Raw genomic sequence first — 10,297 nt, 5'->3', positions numbered from 1 at the left:
AATAGACTAATGTGCTGAGAAACATGAAAGTATTTTTACATAAACTGAGTTGATTAAGCAAAGTCTTGTTATAAAAATAAGAATAATAAGACATTATTGCCATAATAAATCATAGTAATTTGGATGCTTATTTACATTTAAAGGCAAACACCTTTGTACTTTTTTTTAAGTGAAAGTTTAAAGGAAGCAGTTATAGAGTTAAGAGTTATATTTTCCCTAATATATCTCTATTTTTACTCAAGTACATGCTTTGTGTACTTCGTCCACCACTGGTTTCGAAATTCATACTATAATTATGTGTTTTTGTAGTAATTTTAAGCAAATTATGTCAGTAATTACAAAACTATGTTTCATGACCAATGTTTTACATTCCAAATGTTCCACACGTGCATTTGTTTCTCTTTCAAAGCCAGAAAGCTGCTTTCTGAGCTCATGGAGATTGAGGTGACAGCCTCTAAAGTATTGGAGGTTTGTTTTTTTAAGATAAAATTTCATTTCCTGCTATTATGTGCATCTTATTTATGTCATTCTCAGAGTCACTGTAATAAAGGCATTTTATGGCAATGTTATTAAAATGGTAAGATTGACAGCTGATGGAAGATCATGCCTAGTATTATAAAAAGAATAAATAAACAAATTGCACTCATCATTATTATTGTACAGATCACTCAGCAACCTTATTTTTATGTATTTTCTTATACCCCTAACAATTATTTCCTATCTGCTGTATTGTGCGATGCCACTTGGTTTTTGCTTATGGGCCAGTAACTGGATTGGGTTGCAAATATTTTGTAGCCCGGGCTGCAAGGTAGTTTTGCCCTGCCTTCAGGTTAATCCACTTCCTATAGCTAAAGCAAAATCCACACCAAAGAGCAATGCATCTTCAGAGCACTTCTTTTATCTGTTTTAGTTGGTGAAATTGCTCAAACCATATATTTTTTGTTAAACTCATGCAGTTATTTACACTGAAAGGTTTTTTTATACAAAGCAGAGGAGCAAATTAACACACACACACACACACACACACACACACACACACACACACACACACACACACACACACACACACACTCCTTCTAATAAAAGCAGGGTTGCAGGTGCTTCACTTGCTCCGTTGCTCAGGTGCCTATGAGTAAGACTGCAATTATTTGAATGATATCGGAATTTCATGATGAAAAACAATAAATCAGGAATATTGCAGAAACCAAAACTGGTAAAAAATGCCCCCTGCTTCTTGCTGAGATATGGCTCCTGGAGCTTATTTATTGGCCAGTGCTAATGTTAGTTGATAAATGAATATTGATGCTGGAATAATTATGTGTATGCAATAGTGGAGGCCTACTTATGAATATTAAGAAGGTAGTCTCACTGAAAACGGGTTTTAGGATTTGGAGATGCAAAAAAATTACTTGGAAAAAAATACAATAAAAAAAATCCCATAAATTCTCTGTGATTTCAATGTGGCAAAACAATGGATATTTATTTTTTGAAGTGCAGGACTAATCTGCATGGAAGGTTAAAGAAGAATGTATAAAGAAGTGAGGCACCCTAAACTGGATCTACACAAATACTTCAGGTATGATGTCACTCAAGAGCTTGACTCAACAGACTGTAAGAATATCCTAGTGGGATAATGTACATACATAAGAATTGTGTGGGCAATAACATGGTGACCTTGCTTTCCTTAAAAAGGCTAAGAAACATGTCTTTCTTCCCTAATGGCCAATTTTTTGGTGAGATATGTAGTTATAGTGTGGCAAGAAATTTGACAGGAACCTGGCAGCCTGGTTATATTAGTTTTTCTGTGCTCGTCTTTCCCATTACTGATCAAAGGTATGTCTAAAACAGTTAAAACCCCCCTTTCCTCCAATATATGCTATAAGATATATCATTAAGGACTAAATAAAATGGCAAAAAAACTTTCAAACAGCACAAAAACGCTCCAGATGGTCTTGGATAACTGGCACAGTTGTTCTAAGAGTTGCCCTGTGTGATTTGTTCGAGCCAGATGCTATAGCTTGTTTTTTTACCCATTGAGTAAAAGCTTATTGGCACCCACAGGCTATCAGTCAGTCACACTGCATTTCAGTGCTCCATTTAGAGAGGGAAAGATTGGTGAATTGCGTGAGTGGCTCAGCTGGGTGGGCTTAATCCTACCGGGACCAGATCCCACAGGGGCAATAACAAGAGCGATATCTCATACAAAATATATGAGAAGCGCGAGCACTCATATACCATTGTATTGTATTGGCGTTCAGCACAAATGTTAATAATATGATCATTATAAGCACACAAGTGCCTATACGTCGATCATTGTCCACGATTGACATTATTATAGCTTGACTTTCTGCTTCATGGCATGTCATATGGTTTGGTCGACATTTTAATTGTATGAGTGACATGTTCTGGCTTTCGGGTTCAGCTTTGCTGGGAAATGTTTGTAAAATTGCCTCCTTGTATCATTTAGTCATTGCTTTAAAATTAAAAAAGAAGACATTTCTCAAATAATGTTCTCAGTGATCTGTAATCACTGTCTCTGTGCCACAGAGGTGGCAGTGCTCGGGGATTTGAGGAAGACTGCTGATCCGGCAGCACCTCTGCAGTCTACAAATCCCCTTCTACACTCCACACCTTATTCTGCTCCTTGAAGTGAGTCATGATAAGAAACATAAGGGCGGTACTGCCTCATTGGTTTGACTCCAATTCGAATGCAAATGATTTTATGGAAAGAAGGGGCTGTTAGCAAGTTGAATTTTTTTTTCTGCACTCCCTGCCTCTGGAGAAAATGGCTTTAAATGTTCTGACACCTGCGTGCTCAGTTGCCAGAGCATTTTACAGAGCTCAGCTCCACTGGGGGGTCCGGGCTGCTTTCCGGGCTGATTGGGAAACATGGCACAGTAAACTTAGCCCTGAGGTACAGCTTCTTGTTGTGTTGCACTATGGAGAGCAGGCACTTCTACTACAACAGCTCAGGAACTGGAGCATGACTCACCTTTTGGACTACAGTCAAGTTAAGGAAAACATAAAAGAACTAGGAAGCATAACAGATTCAAATGTGCACAAAAGAGGGGTTTTTAAAGCAGAGAGTTGCCTAGCGTTTTGTTTATTCTGGCGCCGTTAGCGCTGTACTTATCATTGTGTGTCTCGAGAGCCCACCAGTGTTTTTTCATTTGTCTTTTGATTGAAAGTGCCAGGCAGAACTTCCCACACAGTGGCCTTGAGTCGTCTGCCAAATGGGTTTCACTGCTTCTAGTTCCACTGCCTTTTCAGGCAAAGCCAAGAAGCTGTGCCACTGTATAAATACTGAGATCTGACAACGGTATCTCTTTCTGTCGAGTGCAAATAGCATCACAAAAGAGCTTTAGGTTGAACAATGCATCACGCTCTGCTCTTTTTCAGCCACTTTTATAGAAAATCAATTCCATTTGCACACCTTCTTTGTATTAATTGCGCCCCAACACATAAAGCAACGACTGATACAACATTTCCTACACACAGGCTTTGACATTCAACCTGGAATGTCCAATTGTGCAAAAATAAAGACGCTTGACTTGTGACATAAGGAATATTGATACAGTGTATTGATTTATGACTCATGAAGCAGAATATTGATTTACAGCATCACTTATTTTCTTGGTTCTATTGCTTTATGGCAAACAGCAAAACATCCAAATAATAGATTGGGAAAACAAATAAAGGTGGTTTTTTTTTTGCCTCCAATAATGTTTAGTTACTGACACGGTTAACATGAGCTGTAAATGTGGGTAACGTTCTATTGTAACCTGCAGCTTTAATAATAAAAGCTACATTTTAAGCCATTATAAGTTCTTTAGTTCATAGATTGAGAGCAGAATCTTAAAGGTTATACGTTGAACTTTGATAGAGGTGGTTTAAAAAAAGGAAATGCGAAGCCAAGATCTCTTATGTAGAATCAATGCAACAGAAACTCATGAGTGTTGTAGTAAGTATTTAAAATGAATGATCTCTTATCCATCATTATTAATGAATGGACATTACTAAGACGGAATTATTTGTTCCCCCTGTAGTCAAGATTTGTTCAGACGAATTTGTACAAAATGTGCTGTATAATGAAGTGTAATATATTTTGCAGATATTAGGATTCTGACATGATTAAATAGCTACTGTACCAAGAGGAACCTTCATTGGTGCTTAGGAAGCAATTGATTTAAATCATAGCTTCTCTTGTTAGAACATCTGGGGAATCAGCCTGGAATTTCTTTTTAATTTGTGGCCTTGAAATGGTTCATAAAATCCTGAAAGTGCCGTGTGAAACCTTCTGCATTCCAGCAAATCATCGTGGGGTTGGACAAGACAAGACCATGGAAAGAGTCGATCACATCAAAGTTATTATCTTTTACAACCTCAGGAGTAGCAGGTCTCCTAGCTTTGCTTTTGTGCCAAGTGTACTAGGACAATGTCTTAGTTCAATTTATTATTATTTTTTTTTCGTTTTCCTAAAAACAAATACGATACAAACGCCTACACAGTGTGATAGAAATGTCCAAGACAGGCTGGTCTCCAAATCAAACCACGGAGCTCAAACCCAACATTAAGCTTCACTGCACAAACAAAAGTGTCATGTGCAAATGATATTAAAATTGCCGGTTGTTTTGGGGAAGCTGAATTACATGCTGAAGGTTGTGTGATGCACCTGAGGGACCCGGTGCTACAAATTGCCACCTGCGCTGCATAAGACAACAAAGATGCATAGACGCTTCCTCCCACGGGCCTGCCACCGATCACCAACCGTGCCCACCGATTGGGATTGTAATGAACGGTTGCAGGAGAGTGTATAGCAAAACAGTGTCTTAGATGCCGCTCTCACTGAAGGTGATCGCTGTCATTTAAGTCTGTGTATAGCCGAGTCGCTATCCAACACTATCAATTTGGCCCTCTTAGTTCAACTCTCATTTACCCCCTAATTACCCCTCTGCGTGTTGCCATGGCAATGGTCAGCAGTGATTTGCAGTGACAGATTTAATTACACAGAGGTTTAAAAGGCTCCGCTTGTGTTTGCCCTTTGCTCTCTTTTCACCCCCTTCATTTTGCCTAGGGGTAGGGGGTAGCGGATAATGAGGTGATGACAATAGCAATGTAGGAGTACCTCCTCCTTCAATAATGAAAAGCTGTAAAATGCCTCAATGAAAAGGAAAAACTGAATTCACTCTAGTATAGCAAGAGAAAGGGAGCTCTCTGAGTTTTAATTCAGAGGGAATCTCCCTGCATTATTCTGCGATATTTGTTTTAATAAGTTGTGTTTTTTGAGTCTCTTATAATCCAGGCACAATTCAAAGATTGCATGCTAGCGATCCCAGTGGCTCACTGCTGACAGTCCATTTAAATTGGCTCGCTAGCTCTGTAAAGTGTATATTAATAGTTAATAAATGTCACCCTGAGCATGAGCTGGATTGCTTTCCCTATGTCTTTCCGTCCTCTTTTTAGAAAATGACAGTGAAGATTAATGACAGCCAAAGTTACATGATGGCAACAGCACTGATCAAAATTTCCAGGCTTTATGGCCTGGCTTTTGGAAAAAGTCCATCGATTAAAACTGCCACACTTTCAAATTCCAGGAAGGGAAAAAAAAGTGCTTTTGCCCCCAATTAAGCTCTAAAGCCATTAGGAGTCTTTTTTATTCAAAATCTCAATAAAGCTTTTAATAGACATTCTAATAAGCTGTGTGTGCGTGTCGTTGCAACTGTCTTCCTCTACGTGAAAGCACTGCATGCTCTAGACGTCCATACAGCTAAATTATCTTTGATAGCCTTTCTTCCTGACCTGTGTAACACAATTATTGATTCAGCAATGATGAACTTTAATACAAGGGTGTTTTCATTCAGATGACGTGGTCCAGGGGGAATATGTGATCAACATGAAAGCTGATAAAACTCTGTCAGTACATAGATACACCATATAAGATAATAGACAACTTTAATATATAAATAAATAAACGCATTAGCTCTTATAGAGTAAAGGAAATTTTCAGATTGTTACTTCAGTTATACTCTTTTGGCTGTCAGACAACTCGTTGCAATTTTTCCCCGTCAGGTTCGCCACGGTTGTTGATCTTTTCCTATTGGAGCAGAAATCATGCTGCTCTGTGAACGCAAAAATAATAATGGGATAAATAGCCGTAAACAAAAGTAGGGGTTAAGAGCAAACATAACTGATATACAGAACCATTTTTACTGTAAAATATACTGCAAAGAACAAAAGCATGGGCATGAAGGGGATAATGTACATACATAACAATTGTGTGGGCAATAACACGGTGACCTTGTTTTCTATTAAAAAAGGCTGAGTAACATGTCTTTCTTCTCTAATGGACAATCTTTTTGTTGGTTAGATATGGAGTTATAGTGTGGCAAGAAATTTAACAGGAACCTGGCAGCCTGTTTATATTAGCTTTTCTGTATTTGTCTTTGCCACTCAAAGTGGTCAACAGTATGTCTGAAACAGTTTCAAAAGAGCTACTAGAATGTGCATTGGATGTCTGTATGTTGTTCATGACTGACGTCCTATTACAGGGTCCGGGCCGTTTCTAGCCTTTTTTGGCACCTTAGGCAAGATTCCTATCCTACATCTCCTATAATGGCACTGCCCTATCATCCATACCTTCCATAAAAAAGGTTAAGTACATTTAATAATCACTGAAAAATCGCCTGAATACAATTATGCAAATATATACTGTATATTAAATTTTAGCAGAAAAACAGGTTAATAATTTATATTGGTGGCGGGGGGGCTGGGCAGGTTGTGTCCTAGGTGACCGCCAACTTTGCCTATTCCTAAAAAGGGTGCTGTACACGGTTACTCTAACAATTCCCTAGATAGTTCTCTAAGTGAACTTTGTGACTTGTCCTGATATTCAGTTTCACAATACAATAAAATACAATATAATAAACTGTATCCAACATTATAACCAGCAGCAGGACAGTCCCAATCTCATTCTGCCTTCGCCATATTATATGCTTTATGACATTAAATAATCATGAACAATGCTGAGTTTTCAGTCTCAGAAGTGTAAAAACACAATTTTCGATTCTTCAGGTATGTGAATCAGTTTCTAGTCTTCAAGAATTCACTGGATCTAAAGACTTAACTATTCTTTTAACTTGAATTGCTGATCCTGTCATGAATCTGTAAGAATTGCGACTTGCACCACAGTGCATCAATTCAGCAGCTGAAAGAAAGTCTGGTAGTGGCAAGTCTGGCTGTTTCTTTATTCCCTCTCCTGTAGTCTGTACTCTATAAGAAGATGAATTACACCAGTCATCTCGGAGCACTTTGGGTTATAAGCTTTAGAAATGCTGTCTGAGCTCAGGAGTGGTGCAATTGGCTGGAAATACAGTGCCCTATAGCTATGATTTCATCAATATCCCAGTGGCTCTGGTTCTCTCCCTGCTGGTTGGTCAGATCAGATAGGACACATAGACAGATGTGGGCAGTTTGTACCCTTTTTTTAAAAATGTGTGTAGCTTTCCAAGGATATTAGATGATTGGCAAAAAAAAAAAAAAAAAAAAAAAGCATGACAGTAAAGAGTGCAGGATTTGATTTCAGAGCTTGAGTATAATATTGAGAGTAGTCGTGATGGTTTGGAATTAAAAATGACAAATAATGACTTGTTGGTGTTAGAGCATTATTAACAGTCATATCTATGTTACAAGAAAAATGGGTGAAAAATGATTTGTGTAAACTCACTTGGTAATGAAAATCATCACTATGTGTAGAACAATCTAAAACAATCCACCTCTGCAAAGTGACAAATGACAACTTGTCTGTAAATGACAACTGCCAATAATAATCCACAGAATAAACTGTATAACTTCTGAAAAAAAAGGAATATAAGCTTGCCTATACAAGATTAAAACCAAATTCTTACTTTGTCTTTTTAATCAGCCCGTTCACAAAAACGACTTTCTTTGTAATGTATTTCAATAGGAAGTATTTCTGTTGCCTCCAAAAAAAATTTTCTTTCTGCCAGAGGATACAACAGGCACTATTGTTTTTTTTCTTGTTTGTTATTGATTTTTTAATCTTCAAGCACCATTACTCAACATTTATGCAGGAGATTTTATCCTTGTTTTTTTTATTGCTTTATATTCGGTAAGCTACTTGCTATTATAAACCATCATCAGTGGTTTCCTTTCAGTTAAAATACAGTAAATATATTTACACGGTAACAGAGAATGCATTAATTAGAGACACACACATTTATTCCAGTATACCCTAACCCTTAACCTAATTCTAACCATATATTTTCTGCCTTATTCTCTGATAAAAATGGGGACAAAAGATTACATTAGCATTTCTGTCAGCATTTTCCCATGATCTTTTGCCTCCGTTGCTGTGGAGATGGAGCCAGACGGTGGCAGTCCTGTTGAGTGACACGAAAAAAAGAGGGAAATTCCATGTGTCCATAAACACAAATCAATAGATTTGATCACTGATGCACTGTAACACTGATCACTGTACCACTGCATCTAATTATCTCTGTTTGAATTACAAGCATACAATTGTTTGACTGAATTTTAAGAACAAGGAAGATGTGCAGTCCTGCAGTAACTACAGGGAAATAAAGTTGATCAGTCACACCATGAAGTTATAGGAAAGAGTAGAGAAGGTCAGGCTGAGGGAAGAGGTGACCATCTGTGAGCAACAGTATGGTTTCATGCTGAGGAAGAGCACCAAAGACGCATTATTTGCTTTGAGAATGTTGCTGGAGAAGTATAGAGAATGACAGAAAGAGTTGCATTGCATGTTTGGAAAGAGGAGTCGTGGTATTGTATGAGGAAGTCAGGTGTGGCAAAGAAGTATGTAAGAGTGGTGCAGGACATGAACGAGGACAGTGTGATGGCAAAGAAGTGTGCAGTAGGAACAACAGATTGGTTCAAGTTAGAGGTGGGACTGCATCAAGGATAGGCTTTGAGCCCTTTCCTGTTTGCAGTGCTGACAGGTTGACGGACGAGGTCGGACAGGCGTGTTTGTGGTGTGAGTAGTGAGCAGGTTGAGAAGAGCCTGGAGAGGAGGAGGTACATGCTGGAGAGAAGGGGAATGAAAGTCAGTAGGAGTAAGACAGAGTACATGTATATAAATAAGAGGGAGGGGAGTGGAGTAATGCAATTGCAGGGAGAAGAGGTAAAGAAGGTGAAGGAGCTTAAGTACCTGGAGTCAACAGTGCAACGTAATGGAGAGTGTGTTAGAGAAGTGAAGAAAAGAGTGCAGGCAGGGTGGAGTGGATGGAGAGTATCTGCAAGAGTGAAAAGGAAGGTTTATAGGACTGTGGTGAGACCTGCAATGTTGTATGGTTTAGAAACAGTGGCATTGAATAAAAGACAGAAGATGGGGGTGGAGGTAGCAGAGCTGAAGATGTTGAGATTTTCGTTGGGAGTGACAAGGATGGACAGGATTAGAAATGATTAGAGGGACAGCACATGTAGGACGTTTTGGAGACAAGGTGAGGGAGGCGCAATTGAGATGGTTTGGACATGTACAGAGGAAGGATATGCACCACGCTGTCTCAGATCCTCCAGCACTGCTCGACTGGTACCACCTTCTCTCAGGGTAAGAGGTAAGAATACTTCAAGACTTTGTTCTGCTAGTTGCTAGTCTTTGTTCTGGCCCTGAGGTGGTGGAATGAACTTCCCCTAGATGTCCGAACAGCGGCGTCCCTGGCTATCTTCAAGCGATTGTTGAAGACTTACCTCTTCCTAAAACACTTAAACTAACACTTGTAAACTACTTTATCTTAAGTTTGTAATCTTGCGTACCAGTGTAGATTTTTTCATTGCTAGAGGCTCAAAGCACTTTTGTACATTGCTCTGGACAAGTGCGTCTGCTAAATGCCACAAATGTAAATGTTAATGTAGTATAGAGACGAATGATCCACTGTGGCATCCCCTAACGGGAACAGCCAAAAGAAGAAGAAGAGGAATTGTTTGATGATTTGAAAGATTAGATCCTGTGGAAACGCAATATTTCACTAGGACTACATATCACTAGGACTACTACATGTTACAGAAGAAATAGAGCCCTGTGCCTCAGAGCTTTATCTGACTTTATCAGCTTAATGCCAGTCCTAACAGAGAATAACAATTTCAAACTTTCAAATGTTTCCAGTTGAATTCATGTTGGGATCTGTAGTTATTAGATCTTTGAATGATATCCAGATGACTATTTTGTAAGTGTCCTGGATGCCAAAAAATCAAGGAAGAGTGCATTGTAATCCAGCAGTGTGCACAAATATGAAGCATTAGTAATCCCAAACAGCACCAA

This window comes from Silurus aristotelis, assembly GCF_946808225.1.
Source record: "Silurus aristotelis genome assembly, chromosome: 16".
In the NCBI taxonomy this organism is placed as follows: Eukaryota; Metazoa; Chordata; class Actinopteri; order Siluriformes; family Siluridae; genus Silurus; species Silurus aristotelis.
Note: the sequence above shows the minus strand (reverse complement) of the source record.